Consider the following 20,071-nt stretch of genomic DNA (forward strand, 5'->3'; position numbering starts at 1 on the left):
CCAAGGGCAGGCTGTCTTGTGGCCACCCTTGCTGGCAGTCCCCAGGTGCCATGTGGCTTCTCCCCGCAGGTGGTGAGGGAGCAGCTGCTGTGCCATGCCATCGTGGGCAGCGAGGGCAGGAAGACGAAGATCATGCAAGTGGCCCTCAGCTGCCAGTTCATCGCTCCTGCTCTGCAGGTGTCCTCCAGAGCCATCACTTTCCGGGTGGAGAAGGTGAGTCTCCGGCTGCTGCCTGGAAGCTGTGGGCTGGGCGTGCTTGGCTTCAGAGGAGGAGGGGAAGGAGCTGCTCCAAGCCCCCAGGGCTTTGTCTGTGGCTTGCAGCAGGACCAAGCTTTTGCCATTACCTCTGAGATCATTGCTGGCTGCCCTGGGGCTGGGAGCAACCTCAGCAGCTCTGTTCTGCTTTTAGGAGGCCCCTAGAGGAATGAGGGTAGCTGACTGGAAATCACACAGCTGGAGTCTGCCACTCTGGGCTCCCGTTCTGAGCTTGATCTCTTTGTGGCAGCTGCCTCTTCTCGGGGTCCTGTTCCCTGGGTGGTCCATGAGGCTGTTCCCCTGTGCCCTGGGCAGTGCTGTGCTTTGTAGCCATGAGCAGCATCTTCTGTGCTTAGAGAAGGACCTTCCAGAGGCACAGAAAGGAATCCAGTGTTGTGAGCTCTGGGGGCTGCAGGCTTTGAAAAGTGTCACAAGGGGAAGGAGGTCCATGGGCACTTGAGGTCAGTTGATCCTTGTCTGCTGTTGTTGCAGCAAGCAGGGGATGTGCTGACTCCTCAGGAGCAGGCTCTCTCTCTGAAGAACGTCTGCCCCCTGCCCCTCAGCATGGTGCTGTCCTTGGGGCAGCCCTTCTCCATCTGCGACGTGGAGCGGCAGCCCCTTCCTGCTGGGGCTCAGGTGAGCAGCCCTGGGCCCTCCTGCTGCTGGGCTATGAAGAGGGAGGAGTGTGATGCTGTGCTGCTGTTGGGAGGGCCTCCAGGAGAGAGGTTTGTTCTGTGGAGTCAGCAGTGGGCTGGCCTGAGCTGCATCAGCTTTGAAAGAACCTGCTGGAGGAAAGGAGATCTCCTCTGAATTGGGAGCAGAGCCATGGGATGGTTTGGGTTGGAAGAGACCTTTCAAATCATCAAGGGCAGCTGATAACTCAGCACTGCCAGGTCACCACTAAAGCATGGCCTTCAGCACTGTATCTCCATGACTTTGCAATCCCTCCAAGGATGGAGACTCCACCACTGCCCTGGGCTAGGCCTTGACAAGCCTTTTGAGGAAGAACTCGTTCCTGGTATCCAACATAAACCTCCCCTGGGGCAACTCGAGGCCCTTTCCTCTTGTCCTGTGGCTTGTACTTTGGGAGAAGAGTCTGACTCCACCTTGCTGCAGCCTCCTGTCAGAGCCCTGTCTCTAAGACGTGAGCAGAAGGGCTCAGGCCACTTTGGAGCAAGCCACCCAGGAAAGCTGTCTGCTAGAGATGCTCCCAGCTTGGCAGCAGCCCCCCTCAGCTGTGCATCTGCTCCTCAGCAGCAGCTTGCTCGCTTCAAGGGCAGCCCTGCCTTTGAGAAGTCTGAGGATGCTCCTGCAGCCACTGCCTGCCCCCTTGTCAGTGGCAGGTGTTGGGCACATGCTGTGCCAGACAGGTGTTGATGTAGGCATGGCCACCGCTGCTGTGCCGTGCCAGTGCCCAGCCCCTGCTAGGGCAAGGCTGCGGTGCTGTGCCCCCCGTGCTGTGAGGAGCAGAGAGTGCCTCTGGAGTCAGGGCAAAGGGCCTTGGGCTGCAGAGAGCTGCTATGGGAGGGCGTTTGGTGCCTCTGCTGCAACCTGGGGTGGGCTGAGGGAGCAGTGGTGTGGGGTTTGCCCAGGAAGGCCCTGCCAGGGTCCTGCTTGGAGCACTGCCGTGGTTGGTGTGTGAGAGCTGGGGATGTTATCCCAGTGGCCGGATGCTCTTCATCTCCTTGCAGCCCCTGAAGCTGGAGGCAGGGGAGGAGCTTCATCTCTCCATTGGCTTTGACCCTGCTTATGAGGAGGGTCTGAGTGCCTGGAGAGTGGAGCAGCCTCTGAGGATCCAGTTCCTGGAGCACCCTCTCGAGGAGCAGCTGCTGGTGCGGGGAGAAGTCTTCTTCCCCAACCTGCAGTTCCAGAGCAGGGCTGTGGACTTTGGCTGCATCCTGAACGGTACCGAAGCTGTGCAGGGCCTGGAGATGAGCAACTGCAGCCCTCTGCCTGTGCACTACTGGTGACTGCTGCTGCCAGCCAGCCAGGGCAGCCAGCTGAGGTATGGCCACCTATGCCCTCTCCTTGAAGCTCTTGCCCTCTCTTTGAAGCTCTTCTTCCTGCTGTCCTGCTCCTGCTTTGCAAAGACCAAGGTTGTTTCCCTGGGCTCTGACCAATGTCTTTCACTTTGCCCTGGTGGGAGCAACCCCTCCAGCTGTGCTCAGGCTGGCTGCTCAGGGCATAGATGTCCTGCAGCACTTTGGTGCTGGGCAGCAGACCCCCTTTTGCAACCCAGATGAGGCTCTGAGTGGCTGCCAAGACTTTTGCTGTAGCCATAACCTTGAGTGTTGCTTTGTCTCTGGAGCTCCCAAGCCATGCTTGGGCCCTGGCACACACAGATCCAAACTGTGACCTCTGTGCCTTCCCTGCCAGCCCCAGCTGGTGTCAGTTGGATGCTAAGAACCCAGACAGGCAGTGCCCCCAGAATGCTGTGTGCTGCTGGCTCCCCAGCTCAGGGGAGACAGGGACCTGCTGGAGAGAGTCCCAGGGAGGCTGCAAAGCTGCTGAGGGGCCTGGACCTCTGTGAGGAGCAAAGGCTGAGAGCCCTGCAGCTCTTGAGCCTGGAGAAGAGCAGCTCCAGAGAGGATCCCATCAGTGCTCAGCAGGAGCTAAAGGGCCTGGGATGGAGTAAGAGGCTGTGGCCAGGCTCTCATCAGTGGTGCCCAGGGACAGGACAAGGGGCAATGGGCACAAACTGGAAGCCAGGAGGTTCCAGCTGAGCAAGAAGAGAAACTTCTTTGCTGTCAAGGTGCTAGATTGGCAACTGAGAGGTGAAGCCTGCCTAGCACCCAGATCCTGCTGCAAGAGCCTCCCCCTTCAGCAAAGCAGAGGCCACTTCTGTGCCAGTCCAAGCAAAGCTCTGCTCTGCTACTGCCACACTGCAGGTGTCCTCTTGCCCTTCAGCCCTTAGCTCTTGCTCAGCTATGAGAAGATGCCCTCTGGGGCTGCTCCTCACCCTCCAGGCTCCGCAGCTCCAGGGCCCTTAGCTGCTTGCCTCTCCTTGTCTCTTTAGAGACAGAGCCCCAGAGCTTAGGGGTGTTGCAGTGACAGGACAGAGGCTGAGGGCTTAATCCTTTCCTGACTGCCACATGTCTGTTAGCTTCTGTTCTGCCTTCACCTGAGCTGTAGTGGTTCCAGGGATGGGCATCTCTCACCTACTCAGGCCACTTGGGCCAGTGTCTCTCTGTCTTCAGCACCAAAAATGTCTTGCTGGTATCCGCTCTGAATCTCTCTCTGCGAGTTCAGATCACCTCCCCTTGTCTTGTCACAAGCAGCCCTGCTCAGGAGTCTGTCCCCAGCTTCCTTGTAGGCCACTAAGTACTGAAAGGGCACCTGAAGGCCTCTGCTGGGCTCCGTCCCTTTGCTCCTCAGTCTGCATTTTTGCAGTGTGTGTCTGCTTTCCTTTCCTGGTGCCCTTTCTGCCTCCTCACAGGACACCCAGCCCTGGCCTCTTCCCTGTCTGCCTGCAGCCAGGTGCCTGCACTGCTGCTGTGCCAGGCTTATCCCTGAGCAGCCCCAAGCCTTGAGCATCCTGGTCTGGAGCTGCTGGGCCAGAGCCCTTGCTGAGCTGAGGGCAGCAGTGCCCAGCGAGGAGCTGCTGGGGCAGTCTGCCCTCCCTGGCCCTGCAGTCCCTGCTCACAGAGCTGTTCTGTCTCAGCTGCAGCCTTCCAGCCCAGGCAGCGCAGCAGGAGGCAGCCTGCTGGCAGCGCTCGGTGTCTCCGGGGAGCAGCTGCAGGGCTGCAGGTGTGGAGGAGCCAGCCCAAGCCCTGGGGGCAGTGGGGGATCCTGCCCAGGAGTCAGCAGATGCCGATGAGTCCCTGGAAGCAGAGGTAGATTTCCTGGGACACCTGCTCCTTGTGTTGCCTCCCAGTTTGCCAGTGGAGCCATCTCGGTGCCACCCTCCCTTCTGATGCCCTGCAGCCACCTGCCCCAAGAGCAGCATGGGCAGCATGGCCAGCACCTGGGCACAGGGCTCATGGCGAGGGGCAAACAGGAGAGCCTGGCTTGGAGGAGCCTCCCTCAGCTCCTGCTGAGCTCTGTAGAGTTTGGGCTCATTTGGGTGGGGTCGTTTGCCAATGTCAAATGAGACTTTTGTCTGCATGCTGGTGGGAAGGCTTTGAGCTGCCTTCTGGATCAAGGAAAGGCAAGCACTGATGCCCATGGGCCACCTTCTCAGCCCCACCCATCTGCACATCCCTGCCTTCCCTGAGGTCTGGCAACATCTCAGCTGCCTCCTGCAGGAAGGTGTCTTGGGAGTAATGAGCTGATGGAGATCCTCAGGAACAAAACCAAAGCAGCATCTGAAAGTGGAGAGCTGGGCCCAGCCCTTCTCAGTGCTCCACTGACTGCTTTGGGTAGTCACACTGGCAGCTGTCTTCCTGCTTTGGCCATGGAGAAGCTAAGCTGTCCAGGCAGGAGGCTCTCCACATGTCCTTTGGGCAGGAGAGAGCAAAGCTGGACTGGCTTGAGGGCACAGAATGCTCCTTGGAGCTCTCTGCCAGCACTCTCAGCTTGCTGCTGCAAGCTTGTGTGTAGCAAGTGAAGGTGGAGCCCACACCTCCTCTGTGGGTGGGCCTGGGGCCACACTCAGCAGCTGCCATGGACTAGATTTGCTGCCATCTCAGCTGCCCCTGGCTTGAGGAGGTGGTGGAGCCTGCAGCAGAGTGGTCTCAGCCAGAGCAGCCTCTTGCTCCCTGCAGCCCATGGTGCTTGTTTTGCAGCAGCTGCTGCTGCCCAGTCCCGTGGGAGATGCTGTGGAAGGTGCTGTGGCAGCTCCTGGCCACACTGGTGTCAGGGAGTTCGTGGGTCTGAAGGAGGCAGAGCCCCAGCGGTTGGAGTTGGAGGAGGTAAGTGGGACTCTGCCTGGCTTCCAGCTTTGCAGTGTGACAGCAGGTGCATAGCCGTGGCTGCCACTGGTGGCCCTCAGCATCTTTGTCACTTATCCTGTGGTGGAGAGAGCACTTGCCAAGAGCTGCTGCTGTAGCTTCTGGAGAGGCAGCAGAGAGCAAATGAGAGCGAGAAGCATCGGGTGCCAGAGGAGCTGGCCTGGAGGGAGGCTCTGGCTCCAAGGACTCTCAGCCCAGCAGCTGGTGTGGCTGTGCAGGCAGGAAGAAAGGTTTCAGAGCCAAATTGTGCAGCAGAGAGTTTCTTGCTGCCAGGAGAGCTGCCAAATGACTTTAGTGTGGTGCATTAATGAATGCATTAATTGGTGAGCTTGGGAAAAGCTTTTCCCCATGGCATCATCTTCTCTGGTGCCTGGAGTGGCTGCAGGATGAGGTCAGGATGACTTTGCCTGTGCTGGGGGCCCCTGCAGGCAGGACTGCCCTCTGCCCCAGGCCATGGCTGCTCCTCTCCGTGCTCACCATCTGCCCCTCTGCTCCCCACTGCAGGTGTTCGATGTCTTGCCACTGCATGGGGTCCTGCAGCCAGGCCAGAGCCAGCAGGTCACCTTCATCTTCTTTGACCACCCCAACATCGTGGCCTCTGCCAGGGCCCTCTGCAAGGTGCAGGGAGGCCCCAGCTACGAGGTGAAGCTGAGTGGGGAGGCCTTGCTCATCAGCTACCTCCTAGAGAGCAGAGACCTGGACGTGGGGCTGCAGGTACCGCAGGCTGCTCCTGCCTGCAGCCGGTGCTGCTGGGGGCTGTCCACCGAGGTCGGGGGCCAACTGCTGTGCTGGCTGCCTGGCTTGGAAGCACAAGCTTTGAAGGATGCATTCTGCTCCTGGCTGCCAGGAGCATTGTCTGAGTTCCTCTGTGTGCACTCTGGCCTTGTGCTGCCAAGAGCTGGAGCCTTGGGAGTGCTGAGCTGCTCTGTCTGAAGTTGCTGAGCTGATGGCACTTGTGCTCAGCCTGCCCTGAGGAAGGAGCCTGAGAGGGTCTCTGCTGTACCAAAAGAGGCTTGTGCAGGAGCCCTTGAGGCAGGGCTGCAGCAACACCAGCCAGTGCCTCGCTGTGCCTGGAGGGTGCTCAGATGTCTCCTCTCAGCTGCCTTCAGGGAGCACCACGGCATGGGGAAATCTCAGCTGGAGCTCTCCTCTGAGTGTCCTTGACTGGCCTTGCTGCAGCTCCACAGCTGAAAGGTTTTCCTTTCCCCCCGTGGGCCCTGGGCTGTGGCTGTGCAAAGCTTTGGTCCTGGAGCAGTGAGAAGGAAGAAGGAGCAGCAGCAGCTTCTCTGGAGATGCAAAGGGCCATTCCCAGAGCTGCCAGCCAGGACACTGGTGTGACCTTGAGGTGCTGGTGCCTCATCTGGTGCCACCTGTGCCTCAGCTGCTTCCTTTTCATCTGTTGAAGGCTTCAGCGTGGACCTGGAGTGCATGAAGCAGCTGCCCTGCTCTGAGATCAGGACCTTCACTGTGTGCTTGGACCCACAAAGTGCCACTCTGCCACTGGGAGAGACAGAAGTGCTGCTGCCCATCAAGGTGCCACCTGCCTCCTTCCCTCCTTGTGCCTACGCCACCTTTTGGGGCAGGTGGCAGGTTTGGGATGGCAGCAGATGTGCCCTGGGACCTCACCTGTCTGCTCTGTCCTTCCCCAGGTGGCAGGAGGCCCCATGTTCCGCGTCCTCCTCCGTGCCAAGGGGGTTGTGCCATCCCTCTGCCTCTCCAGGGACAGGCTGGAGTTCTCCAGGGTGCAGTGTGGGCAGTGCCAGGAGGAGACCACCCGGCTCTACAATGGCCTCCAAGTGCCCTGTCAGTGGTACATCAGCAGGCCTGAGCCTGCTCAGCAGGTAAAGCACAGCCAAGGTGTAACTTGGGTCTTCCTCGCTGCCTTTCCTTCCCCTCTCTGCTCCTCTGTCTACTTGAGCCCTTGGGCTGCAGCTGGTGCGAGGGGGCTGTGGAGGCTCCCCTGGGCCTGTTCACCAGCTGCTGCTTCACTTCTCTGCCCTCTTCAGCATCACTCCTCTTCTGAGGAGCAGCCTCCCCAGCTGCCTGTGCTGCCTCCATGTTTTACCAGCAGCTGTAGGCCAGCGGTGGCCACACCTGGGTGGGATGGGTGCTCTCAGCCTGTGACTGTCAGCAGTGCAGGAGCCCAGCTCTGGCCTCCCAGCCCAGGGAGAGCTCCCAGCTCTGCTTTCTGTGCACAGGGGAACAAGCATTTCCCAGCCAGCAGGCGTCAGAAGCTGCTGCAGGAGCTGCGGGCCAATGCCTGTGCCTTTGAGGTGCTTCCCTCAGCTGGAGTCCTGGCCCCCGGGCAGTGGTGCAACCTGCAAGTCAGGTTTGCCCCCGTGGAAGAGGTGAGCTGGGCGGGTGTCACCCCCAGGAGGTCTGGCAGGGCAGTGTGGTGAGGAGAGCCCAGGGAGAGAGCAGGAGCTGAGCTCTGCCTCCACTGGAGCTTTCTGCCAGCTCAGCTTCCCCTGCCACAGCCTGTGCAGGGGGGGCTTGGAGAGCCAAGCCCTGAGCAGAGGACTCTGCTGCTGTCTGGCCAGGGAGAGTCCTGTGCCCCTCTTGTTCAGCTGCTCTGTCTGGGCCACAGAACCCTGAGGAGCTTTCTCCTGAGCAGTGCAGTGTTCCAGGCATGGTTTCAGGGGTGGGCATCTGCCACCTCTCTGGGCATCCTGGGACATGGGCTCAGCACTCTCAGCATCCCTGGAGCCTGAGTCTCCCTTTTTCAGTTCCCAGCCAGCCCTCCTTGTCATGTTTGCTGTTCTCCATTCACCTCAGAGGTGCTGCTGCCACCTCTGGCCTTGGGGCAAGGGCTGAATTGGAGGCTCTGCCAGCTGGCACTTCACCACGCAAGAGCTTTGTGCACTTCTCTCTTTTCAGAAGCCCTACAGCAGCAAGCTGAAGATCAACATTTGCCAGAGCAGCCAGCCCCTGCAGCTGCTGCTCTCAGGAAGTTGGCTGGAGCCACGCCTGGAGTTCCAGCCTGAGGTGCTGGACCTGGGGCCAGTGCTGCCCTGCAGCTGTGGGACAGAGGGGACAGTGGTGGTGAGGAACCCCTGTGAGTTCCCCATTGAATTCTACTCGCTGGAGTTTGACCAGGAGTACCTTGCTGAGGAGCAGGTAAGAGAGGAGCTCTGCTGCCCATAGCCAACTTTCTGGAGCTTCAGAGCACTGCAGCATTGCCAGTCTTGTGCTAGGGAGATGGAGACAGAAGCCAGGGAAAAACCTGGAGGCATTTCAGGGGCAGCCTGTTGTGCTGGCACGCTGTGGAGGAGCTTGGCTGCTCTGTGATGTCAAGAGGAAGGCATGAGGGAGATGCCCTGAAGAAAAGGACTTGGGGGTGCTGGTGGATGAGAAGCTCAACATGAGCCATCAGTGTGCACCTGCAGCCCAGAGAGCCAACCAGATCCTGGGCTGCATCAAGAGAAGTGTGGGCAGCAGGTGGAGAGAGGTGGTTCTGCCCCTCTGCACTGCTCTGGTGAGAGCCCAGCTGGAGCACTGTGCCCAGTTCTGGAGCCCTGTTACAGAGAAGAGCTGGAGGTGCTGAAATGTATCCAGGAAAGGGCTGCCAGGGGGACCAGAGGGCTGGAGCTGCTCTGCTATGGGGTTGGAGTTGGGGCTGTTCAGTTTGGAGAAGAGAAGGCTCTGAGGAGATCTTATTGTGGCCTTCAAGTATGCAAAGGGGGCTACAAGAAAGGTGGGGAGGGACTTTTGAGGGCTTTGGGTAGTGACAGGATGGGGGGGGGGGGTGTATCCAGGCTAGAGCAGGGGCCATTCAGACTGGGTGCTGGGAAAAGTTCTTCAGCACGAGGGTGCTAAGACACTGGAATTGGTTGCCCAGGGAGGTGCTGGAAGCCTCATGCCTGGAAGTTTTTAAGGCCAGGCTGCATGTGGCCCTGGGCAAGCTGATGTAGTGTGACGTGTCCCTGCCCATGGCAGGGGGCTTGGAGCTGGATCTTTAAGGTCATTTCCTTCCCTAGCAATTGTGTGGTGCTGTGAAGATGGCTTGGCTGGGAGCCTGCTCCTGTGCTGCAGCTCCAGCAGTGCCTCCCACCTGGGCTTTCTCTTCCCCACGCACAACTCCTGCGGGCGCTGGAAGGCTATGACTGCCACAGGACCTTGCTGCTGCCTCCATGGACCCCAGGGGAGCAGCTGCCCCCAGAGCTGCTGGAGGCCTGGCAAGCCCAGGAGAGGCTGCAGGAGCAGCAGGCTGAGTCCAAGACAGAGGAGCCAATGGCCCAGGACGAGGCTGAAGGTTTGACATTGTTGTCCTGAGTGGAGGCCCAGCAGGGAGTCCAGCCTCCTGGCCTGAGCTCTCCACAGTGCCAGCAGCCCCTCAGTGCCCAGCTTGGTGGAGCAAGCCCAGGGTGAAACTCTGTGACTTGTGGCAGCCATGAGTGCAACCAAAGCCAGTGTGATGGTTTGGGTGTTCCCTGCTCCCCCCCCACGCTTTGGGTATCACCCAGACTGGACTCAGCTGGCTCTGGAAATGGAATGAAGCTTTGTATTTACAGCCTAGCAGAAGAGACAAGCAGATAGTTAGAGTCTATAGAGTTATAGGCAGAAATAGACAAGGGAAAAAGTAATACAGAAGCACAGCAGCCCTCCCAGAGACCTGAGTCCCCAGGAGGGGCTCCCAACCACCCTTCCACCTTCTCTCACCCCTCTCTAACTTACCCCAGACATTGCCTCGTGCCCAAGGAAGATTGGAGGGTTGGCCAGGGGCGTTAGGAAGCAGGTGGATTAATCAGAGAGACAGCAGGTTAGGTTAGAGAGAGAAATGCAGCCCATGGCCCCGAGAGAGAACATCTGCCCTACCTATACACTCTTGTTCTTATACCTCTCAGCAAGCCTATGAGTGCAGCAGACATCACCATTGTTTCCCTTTCACAGCCTGTAATCTAGTTCTAGTTCTAGCTAGCTTCATACTAACACAGCCAGCTCCTCTCTGGCCTCTCTGGGGAAGGAATGAGAGTGTCCCCATGCAGGGGGGACAGGGACAAATGAGAGGCCTGAGAAGTCTTGCTCAGCTTTGCCAAATGAGCACCTTTGCCCCAGGAGCTGCTGGCATCAAGGTGATGGTGAAGCTGTCCTAGGCAGGGCAGCACCTTTGCTGTCCTCTCTGGCACCGCAGGCCAAGGTGGCTGTGGGTGACCTAAGGGCTGCTCTGGAGAAATCAGAGCCCAGCCACATCTGCTGCAGAGACATCTCTAAAGAAACCAGCTCATGGGTGAGCCCCAGATGGAGCCTCTCCCTGGGACCTGTCAGATGGCCCTTTCTGCCTGTGCCCTCCTTACACACCAGAGCCTGGGAGCAAACTGCCAGGAGGACCATGTAGACAGTTCATGGGAGGAGATTTGGCTCAGTCCTTATAGGTGTTGCTGCCTGCACTGCTTTCCTCTTCCTGCCACCCCATTTCCTTCTGGGCAGCGTCAGCAGCATCTAGGGCAGAGCCTGATCTGCACAAGCTGGAAGGAAGGGGCTGGTGAGCCCAGGGCTGTGACATTGCTTTCAGCAGAGTCTCCTCTCCCTGGATGTGAGGGACTGGTGAGGATGATGAGAGTCCCAGGGAGGCAAGAGGCTGACTCTTGTACCCGTTTCTGCACAGCAGAGCTTCAGCAGAGCACCAGGAGCAGCAAGAAGACCACAGAAGAGCTGGAGGCCAGCCCATTCCCTAGGGCCCTCGCCCACCACCTGGGCATCGCTGTGCCTGGTGCAGGAGCTGCAGCCCCACAGTGCAAAGGGATCGTGGTCATCATCCTTGGGGCACCCCTGACAGGTACCTGAGCTACAGCACTGAGCTGCAAGAAGGGGGGAAGCAAGGGAGATGTGTCCTGGTGCACCATGGTGCTTGGTTGGCCAATTGAAGCGCCACAAGGTCAGGCACAGCACTGCTGATGTGGTCCCAGGCCTTCAGCAGCTGGTGCCAGTGTGTGGCTCCTCTGGTGTCCATGCAGCTGGGCTCTCATCCCCCCAGACAGGGTGACCATGTGTTAAGAAAGGGTCTGAATCTGGGTTAGGAGTGAATTGCAATGAGGCCAACATAAAAACTACTAAATAGCTGATTAATTACACAAGGAAAACTTCCCCCAGCTTAGCTACAATTAGCACAGCCAGATCCTGTGCTGCAGTTGCTACAGCTGCTTTGCAGAAGGTATCCATACAGCCAAATGAAATGGTTCAGGGAAAGTCTTCAGAAAACGCTTGTAACAGCCAGAGAGCACAAACTGCTGCTGGAAAGGTTAAGCATGAACTTGTACAGGCTTGAGTGCAGGCAGTGAGGTGAGTCGCTGCTTAAGGGACTCAGCATCTGCGCTCCGCAAGCACCAAGGGCACAGTGCTCAGTGCAGTCACCTGGCGGGCTGCACGTGGTGAGGGTGGGACGGGGCTGGTTTGGTCCGGATCGAGCAGGCCGTCTGAGGGGGCTGCCGGAGACAAGGCGAGTCTGCCGTGGCTCTCAGGAAGCCATCGGGTGGTCAGCAGCCTGGGCAAAGCAGGCTCCAGGCTTGCTGGCTGCAGCAGTCTGGCTGAGTGCTGGGCATGGCAGGGAGCCGGCAGCTCCCTGGTGTTGCAGCTTGTTGCTGGGTAGCTACCAAGTCGTTACCTGGATTGGGCTCGGTCAGGCAGGGTCAAGGATGCCGGTCCTAGGCAAGTCCCCAGTTAGGCATGACGCAAAGAGCCGTGGCAGACAGAGGCACTTAAGGCGAACAGGAAACGAAACCAAAGCAGTAGCAGCAGCAACAAGCAGGTTTGCTGGATGCTGAAGCACTTTGAGGGGTGCCTCTGACCAACAGTGACAGATAAACCCATCCCTAGAAGCAGTCCGGAGTTACTTCTCAAAACAAGGAGGATGCACAGGGCTAGGGTCGTGCCCTGTGTTTGTCACAAACCAAGCTGCAAGACAAGGCCAAATACCGGGGCTGTGATAGACTGAGAGGTGCCAAAGCTTTTGTCTGCTTTCTTGCTTCTTCCACCCGGGAAGAAGAAGAGGGAAGGGGGGGGCAAGGTGGGTATTCAGGCAGGTGTTTAGGGCCTGTGATGGAGATGTGTTCAAGGTGTAATTTGGACCTTCCACCGCACCATGTCCCCGCTGCTGCACGGGAGCACAGTGCCTAGTGTCCACATTGCCTTGTGGAGCAGTCCCAAGCCTCACTGCCCCCTGAACCATGCCCAGATGTTGGCTGAGGCTGTGCCAAGCAGCACAGGCCAGGGGACAGTCTGAGTGGTGGTGGGACAGGGCTATGAGCATCCCCCTGGGCCCAGGCTTGAAGTGGATGTGGAGGGGCTGAAGACCTCAGCTGATCTGGGGCCTGGCAGAAGCTGTCCCTGGAAAACCCTCCAGGTGCAGGTGTCCCCAAGCAGCCTTCTCTCTCTGCAGGCAAGACGTCGGCAGCGGCTGCCCTGGCCCAGCACTACGGCGCTGCCTGTCCCTGGAGGCTGTGGTGAGCCAGGCCGTGGCGGCTGGGAGCAGCCAGGCAGGACAGCGTGCCCGGGAGCTGTGCACCGCAGCTGCCAGCCAGCAGAGCCAGCAGCAGGCAAAGGATGGCCGTAAGGAGACTGCTGGGCACAGAGCCCACCACGGCTGCCTGCTCCTGCGGCTGCAGAGCAGGGGCACAGCCTCGAGCAGGGGCTCTTAGGGAGCAGGGGTGCAGCACGGAGCAGGGCAGAGCCCTTTCAGAGGGCATCTCTGGGAACTTTGTGTGCAGCCTATGGGCTCAGGCAGGGGCACTCTGCCTGCCCCAAGCCTGCACCGCACACCTTCCTGTGCTAGGGCATCTTTCTCAGAGCTTTTGCCTTGCTGCTGCTGTCTCCATCCTGCCCTGCATGGCTATCAGGCAGAACTCCTGCTAGCTTTCAGCAGGCAGAGCCCTCTGAAATGGCTCCTTAAGCATGAGGGGACTGACTCGGTGGCTTGACAAGCACAAAAGGAAGGACAGGAGCTCCCAGAGAAGCCTGAGATGAGAGCTGTGCTCTAGCTGAGGTGTTTCCTCCAGAGGTTTCCCCGGAGCTGCTGGCAGCTCAGGCAGCTCTTTCACACGGAGCTGTTCTCCACGGGGGACCAGACACTTTGAGGAGCCTTTGTGGGGCATTTGGTGCCCTGAGCTCTGCAGGGTGAGGCCAGAGCTTGGCTCTGCCTGGAGTTGTTTTGCATGGCTCAGCCTTGAACCTGGTGGGGTTGAAAGCTGGTGGGAGGGAGAAGGACCTGGGTCCCCAGTAGGATTGTCTCCCAAGGAGGCCTTAGCTGCAATGGCGATGGGCAGTGGAGGTTGGGCAACGCATCCAAACCTGTCTGGCTTGCAAATGCAGTGCCAAGTTGGTCTGTTCTGCCACGTTAAGAGGAGAGCAGGGAAAGAGCTGCTTCTGGAAAGCAGAGAGTGCAGTGTCCATGCCAGGGTGCCTACTGGGCTGGAAGATGCCGGCCTGCACCCCACAGCAGCCCCCTGAGCTCTCTGTGCCCTCTGCAGGTCTAGGGGCAGCTGCTGCCCTCTGGCGGCGGCGCAGCACCAAGGCCACGCTCAGCTCCCCCCTGAGCCAGTCCAGGTCTGGGGACAAAGGCAGGCTGAGCCATGGCGGCAGCCTTGCAGCAGAGCTGGGCCTGGTGAGCTGCGTGCTGCCCGAGGAGCTGCTGGTGACCATCCTGTCTGAAAGGCTGCAGGTGCGAGGCCAGGGGTCAAAGGACACCTTCCTGCTGGAGAGGGAGGGCTGGGAGAGGAGGAGTCCTGTGCTCCTCGCGGGGAGCTGCAGATGCCATCAGCTGGCAGGGCCGTGGGGAAAGCTCAGAGCTTGTGCCAGCTGCTTGGTGTCCTTTGCCAGATGGCTTCAGCGACTGGCCCAGAGCTGCAGGCATGCCACAGCTAACCTTCTCTTGGCCTTCACAGCTGAGTGACTGTTCCCAGGGAGTGGTGTTCGATGGCCTGCAGACCTCCTTTGCAGGCAGCACAGCCTCTGCTCTGCTCTGCCTGCTGTGAGCTGTGGGAAACCGACCCCACATCTACCTCGTGAACCTGCACCAGGACTTTGCATCTTGGCAAGCCAGGCAGAGAGCTGCAGAGGAGTGGGCAGGTGAGACTCCTTGTCCCCCTGCCTCCCAAGGCTTCTCTCCAGAGCCCTCATCCCTGCCCACTGTCTCTGGCTCAGCAGCAGAGATGGTGGGAGTTGTTTTTGGGAGCCTTTGCCCTCCTGCCTCGCTGCAGCTCATTGCTGCTTCACAGGCAGCAGAGCTGAGGCCGTGAGACTTAGAATCATAGAATCGAATCATAGAATCATAGAATCAACCAGGTTGGAAGAGACCTCCAATATCATCCAGTCCAACCTATCACCCAGCCCTATCCAATCAACCAGACCATGGCACTGAGTGCCTCATCCAGTCTTTTCTTGAAGACCCCCAGGGACGGTGCCTCCACCACCTCCCTGGGAAGCCCATTCCAATGGGAAATCACTCTCTCTGTGAAGAACTTCTTCCTAACATCCAGCCTATACCTACCCTGGCACAACTTGAGACTGTGTCCCCTTGTTTTATTGCTGGTTACCTGGGAGAAGAGGCCACCCCCCACCTGGCTACAATGCCCCTTCAGGTAGTTGTAGACAGTAATAAGATCACCCCTGAGCCTCCTCTTCTCCAGGCTAAACAGGCCCAGTTCCCTCAACCTCTCCTCATAGGATTTGTGTTCCAGGCCCCTCACCAGCTTCGTTGCCCTTCTCTGGACATGTTCCAGCACCTCAACATCTTTCTTGAATTGAGGGGCCCAGAACTGGACACAGTACTCAAGGTGTGGCCTGACCAGTGCTGAGTACAGGGGAAGAATAACCTCCCTTGTCCTACTGGCCACACTGCTCCTGAGCCAGGCCAGGATGCCATTGGCTCTCTGGACCACCTGGGCACACTGCTGCCTCATCTTCAGCTTACTATCTATCAGTACCCCCAGGTCCCTTTCCTCCTGGCTGCTCTCCAGCCACTCAGTCCCCAGCCTGTAGCACTGCTTGGGGTTATTGTGGCCGAAGTGCAGAACCCTGCACTTGGCCTTGTTAAATCTCATCCCATTGGCCTCTGCCCACCCATTCAGCCTGTCCAGGTCCCTCTGCAGGGCTCTCCTACCTTCCAACACATCAACACCTGCTCCTAGCTTGGTGTCATCTGCAAACTTACTGATGCTGGACTCAATGCCCTCGTCCAGATCATCAATAAAGATATTGAACAGGACTGGGCCCAGCACTGATCCTTGGGGAACACCACTGGTGACAGCTGCCAACTGGATGTGGCACCATTCACCACCACTCTCTGAGCTCTGCCATCCAGCCAGTTCTTGATCCAGCACAGAGTGAATCTGTCCAAACCATGATCTGCCAGCTTGGCTAGGAGCTTCTTGTGGCAGTCTGCAGCGCTGCAGCTTGGGCCCAGGTGCAAGCTGCTGTGGCTCAGTGCCTGAGCAGCAGCCAGGTGTCCCCCGGGCTGGTGCAGTGAGCCCAGCCTGACGAGCTCCCAGCCTGGTGCTGATTTCGGGGTTCTCTGGAGCTGGGAGCAGGGCCAGGAGCTCCCTGCTGTTTCCTGGCAGGGGGAAGGGCTGGGCCAGAGCTGGGGCTGCTCACAGCTGCCCCAGCACAGCTCTGCTGATACTTTCTCCTCTGCTCCCTGCTGCAGGCCGGGAGCAGGAAGAAGTGGCCAGGAGGGAGGCAGAGTGGCTCTGGGAGCTGGGTGAGGAGGAGCAGAAAGCTCAGCTGGAGAGCAGGATCCGACAGCTGCAGCGGGAGGGGAAGCAGAGGTCTGTAAGCCTGCTGTGGGCAGATGCCCAGCACAGCATCCCCAAAAGGTGTCCCCGTTCTGGAGACCTTGGTGGAGCTCAGGAGGGTTCCAGAGAAGAGGCCCAGAGTGTCCATGCCGAGCAGCACAAGGGTGGTGCCTGCCAGCTGCCTGGCTGCCAGCAGGGGAGGGACCTTCCTGCAGGGAGCTGAGAACTCCTCGTCGTGCTCATGCTGAGGCCTGGGTCTCAGAGGCTGCTGCAGGCAGCTGGGCTCTGTGCTTGCCTTGCCCATGCACTTCTGAGGCTCTCTGAGTTCCTCATGCCGACTCCCATCATCTTCACCCCCTTCCTCACCAAAGCAGAGGGCACGTGTGAGGCATAACTTTCAGGACAACTGGCACACATCTCCCATGCTCCCAACTGGGTTCCATCAGGAATTCTGGCTGCTGAGAGGCTGCCTTGCAGGAGGGGAGCTCCTGCAGCCTGTGCTTTCTGACTGCTGGGACCATCCTGCATAAAGAGCAGGCTGTGCCCAGGGAGAAGGGCAAGGAGAGTTGGCGTCAGTGAGTGTCCCGGGTGGGCTCAGCAGTAGTGTGGTACGCAGGAGCAGGGAGGTGATTGTCCCTCAGCGGTGGGCACTGGGGAGGCCTCATGTCAAAGCCTAGATTCAGTTTTGGAGGGACAATGAAGAGCTGGAGCATGTCCAGAGAAGGCAGGGAAGATGGGGAATGTCTGGAGAACAGGGCCGGGGAGGAGCAGCTGAGTGACCTGGGGGAGGCTAGTGTGGAGAAGAGGAGGCTGAGGGGAGACCTTTTGGCTCTCCACAACTCCCTGAGAGGAGATGGGAGCCAGGTGGGGCCTGGGCTCTTGTCCCAAGGCACGTCCAATAGGGTAAGAGGAGATGGCCTCAAGCTGCACCAGGGAAAGTTTAGGTTGGACATGAGGAGGAATTTCTTCACCCCAGAAGGGTTGTCAAGGCCTGGCCCAGGCTGCCCAGGGCAGTGGTGGAGTCCCCTGGAGGGGCTGAAAAAACCCTGTAGCTGTGATGCTGAGGGCACACATGGTTTAGCGGTGACCTGGCAGTGCTGGGTTCTGGCTTGGGCTTGATCTACAAGATTCCTTCCACCCTAAAGGAGTCTGTGAGTCTGTGCTTCTAAGCACTGGTGCAGAGATTAGTATGTGCAAGTGATTTGAAAGCTGCTTTGCAGTGGGTAATGAAAAGAGAGCTTCAGGCATGAGTGTGGAGCGATGCTGGCCTGGTCTTTGCCTGTGGTCTAGGTGGAGCTTCCTGGAGCAACAGCACAACTTAGCCCTTGCAACAGCAAAGCCTCCTTGTGGCTGGCCTTGCAGGCCCCCTCCCCGCTTGGCTCCCTGGGGATGTTCCCAGCCTGCCCAGCTTGAGGGAGGTCCACGGCAAGGTGCTAAGGGCTCTGTGTGGGCTTGGGGTCAGCAAGTGCAGTGCAGGAGCCCAGGGCTCTGCTGGTGGCTCTCAGAGACATCTCTCCTTTGCCTTGCTGCAGGGTGCTGGGGCAACTGGCTGGAGAGCCTGGGCACAGGCAGCAGCAGGGGCTGCAGCACCGGAAGGAGGCAGGAGAAGTGGACAAGAGAGAGCCTGGGAGAGGCCAAGGGAAGAGAAGGCAGCTGCTGGCCAGGCAGGTGGGTGGCTGTGCAAGCAGAGCCTGGGCCCAGCACTGCTGAGGGTGCAGCAGGCCTAGGGGGTGCTGGGCAGCCTGCTGGGGGCTGGGGCTGGGAAAGCACAGCTGATGTTGGCTGCTGCTGCTGCTTGCCCAGGAGCTTTGCCAGGACTCTGTGGGTGAGCTGCTCTGCTGGAATGGTGCTGCCTTTGAGCGGGGGCTGCACACAGCTCCAGACAGCCTCTGTGAAGCCCTGGGTGGCTTTGGCCCAGTGTTTCTGCCCAGCCTGCATGTGCCCACCAGCTGTGAGCCAGGACCTGTCTGGGAAGTGGGCTCTGTCCCAGCATGTCTGTCAGGAGTGTGCAGCAGGCCCCAGGTATCTGTTAGCAGCAGGCTTCCCAAAGAGTCAGGGGTGCTCAGAACCCCAGAAAGGAGCCCCAGCGACTGTTCAGGAGCAAGGAGGGCTTTGGAGTTCCCTGCCTGGCTTGGGGAAGCTCCTCTGTGGCTGTTGCTGCCTCCTCCTGGGTCTGGCACTGAGGGCTTTGCTTTCAGTCAAGCTAAATAGGGGGTGGCAGCTGTGTTCTGCTGGGGTTTGCAGAGCACTCGGCACAGGTCTGGGGCCAGGCTGGGGCTGCTGTTGGGAAGTTCCTCAGTGTCCTGCGGCATTTGAGTCCCTGCCTGGAAATGCTCACAGCTGTCTCCTGCTCCTCCTGCACAGGGCACAGACACATCCAGCAGTGGCATCAACATCTGCAGCAGCAAGCAGAGGGCAGCCAAGAAGGGCTCTGCCAAGGAGCACCCAGGCTCTGCTGCAGCTGGAGAGGAAGTGTAGAGGAAAGAGGGCGAGGCTGCCCTGGCAAACAGCTGCTCAGGGCTGGATGATGAAGACCCAGGCCAGAGTGGCAGCCTGAAGGACTTGGCCTTGAGGTTTCAGGCCTATGAGGCATCACGGGGAGCTGTAGCTCACGTTCTGTCCTGCTGGGACAGGGTGCAGGGTGTCCTGCTGTCCCCTCCCAGCCAGGCAGAGCTGCAGCAAGCAGGCCAGCAGCAGCCTTCCTCCAAAGGGAGGACGCAGAAGGCGAGGAGGAAGGAGTGTCGGGAGAGAGAGCTCCTGGAGAAAGCGAAGTCTCCTGAGCCCGCTGAGTCATCGCAGCTGGCAGGGGCAGGGGCAGGCAGGGGCAGAGAAGTCGGCATGCCCTGCTTGGATGTGGAAGTGCAGAGCTCTGCAGAGGTGGCGAGCGCCATCCTGGGCAGCGGCAAGCTGCCAAGGGCAGAGCAGATAAAGCCCTGCGAGGCTCTGCTGCTGAGCCTGCCCCGGGTGGGCCCTGGGCCTGTTGTCCTCCCAGGGGACAACGCCACAGAGTCTTGCCTGGGCTGCAGTCCCGCAGTAAACCTGTGGCTTGTCTGGGGGCACAGAGGGAGTGCTCTCTGTGCAGGCCTCCTGTCTGCCAGCTGCTCTGCCAGGCTGGAGAGAGAAGTGGTGCCAGGGCAGCTCATGATTGTTGTTTCCCTCAGCCGAGTGGCTCAGAGCAGAGATTCCTCTGCAGGTGCCAGCTGTAAGTGCTGGCACTGCTCTGGAGCCTGCCCAGCAGCCTGGGCAGAGTGAGGGGCTGTGCTGCACCTCAATCCACCAGAGCTCCCCAACAGCTCAGTGTCTTTAAGGAGGTGTAAGGATGGAGGTGCCAGGAGCATGACCAAGGTTTGCTCTTCTGCTGTAGGTGCTTTATCCCCCCCCTGCTCTGTACTCTGTGGTTCGCTACCCAGCCAAGCGAGTGGTGCCTGCAGCAGGAGGCCTCCTGCACTTTGCCCTCCTTGTCCCAGAGGAGGAGGCTCCTGACAGTGTCTCGGATGCCCCGGCAGTGAAGGTGCCAGGGCAGGGGCCGGGCTGGATGGGGGCTGGGGGGCAGGTGGGCCGGCAAAGGGTGAGAGTGGGAGGGCAGTGAAGAGGTGATGGGGCCCCATGCCTGCAGAGATGCCTTCTGGCTGTTCAGAAGAGACAGAGAGCTGTGCTTGAGCCACAGGGCAAGTCTGTGAGAGGAGAGTCACAGCCTCAGCTGAAAGCCTCCCCTGCACCTCAGACCTTCATCTGGGAGTGCAAAGGCGGACAGGAGCTGACACCATGCACTGCCAGCACTGTGCTGGGCTGATCCCCAGCAGTGTGGATGGCAAGGGGAGGGAGGGGATTCTGCTCTGCTCTTCTGAGACCCCCTCTGCAGTGCTGGCTCTCAGGACAGGTCTCACCTGTGTCTGCCTTTGCTTTCTCCCTTTGGGCTGAAGAGCTCAGAGGAGCAGGGCAGCCCAGGCAGGGGCCAGTCGAGGAGGCAGAAAGGCACAAGCAGGCAGGAGGCTGTGAGGGAGAAGCAGAGCTCTGGCCACAGCAGGAGAGAGCTCCAGAGGCCAGGCACCAGGGGACCAGCCAGACCTTCCCCTGAGGGGGACCAAAGCCATGTGGGCGCGGTGCCACCCCCAGGGAGGTCTGTCAGGTGAGCTGAGAGGAAGCAGAGACCCCTCTGCTTCAGGGCCAGCTTGCCAAGGAGCTTCCTCAGCCTGGCTGCAC

The 20,071-nt window shown here is 59.4% G+C and overlaps 1 pseudogene; it reads left to right on the forward strand.

Annotated features, from left to right (window-relative positions):
- Nucleotides 1-20,071, forward strand: part of LOC135186414 (hydrocephalus-inducing protein homolog) — a 66,738-nt pseudogene that overhangs the window by 22,671 nt on the left and 23,996 nt on the right.

Source organism: Pogoniulus pusillus, chromosome 25 (genome assembly GCF_015220805.1).
Source record: "Pogoniulus pusillus isolate bPogPus1 chromosome 25, bPogPus1.pri, whole genome shotgun sequence".
Taxonomy (NCBI): Eukaryota; Metazoa; Chordata; class Aves; order Piciformes; family Lybiidae; genus Pogoniulus; species Pogoniulus pusillus.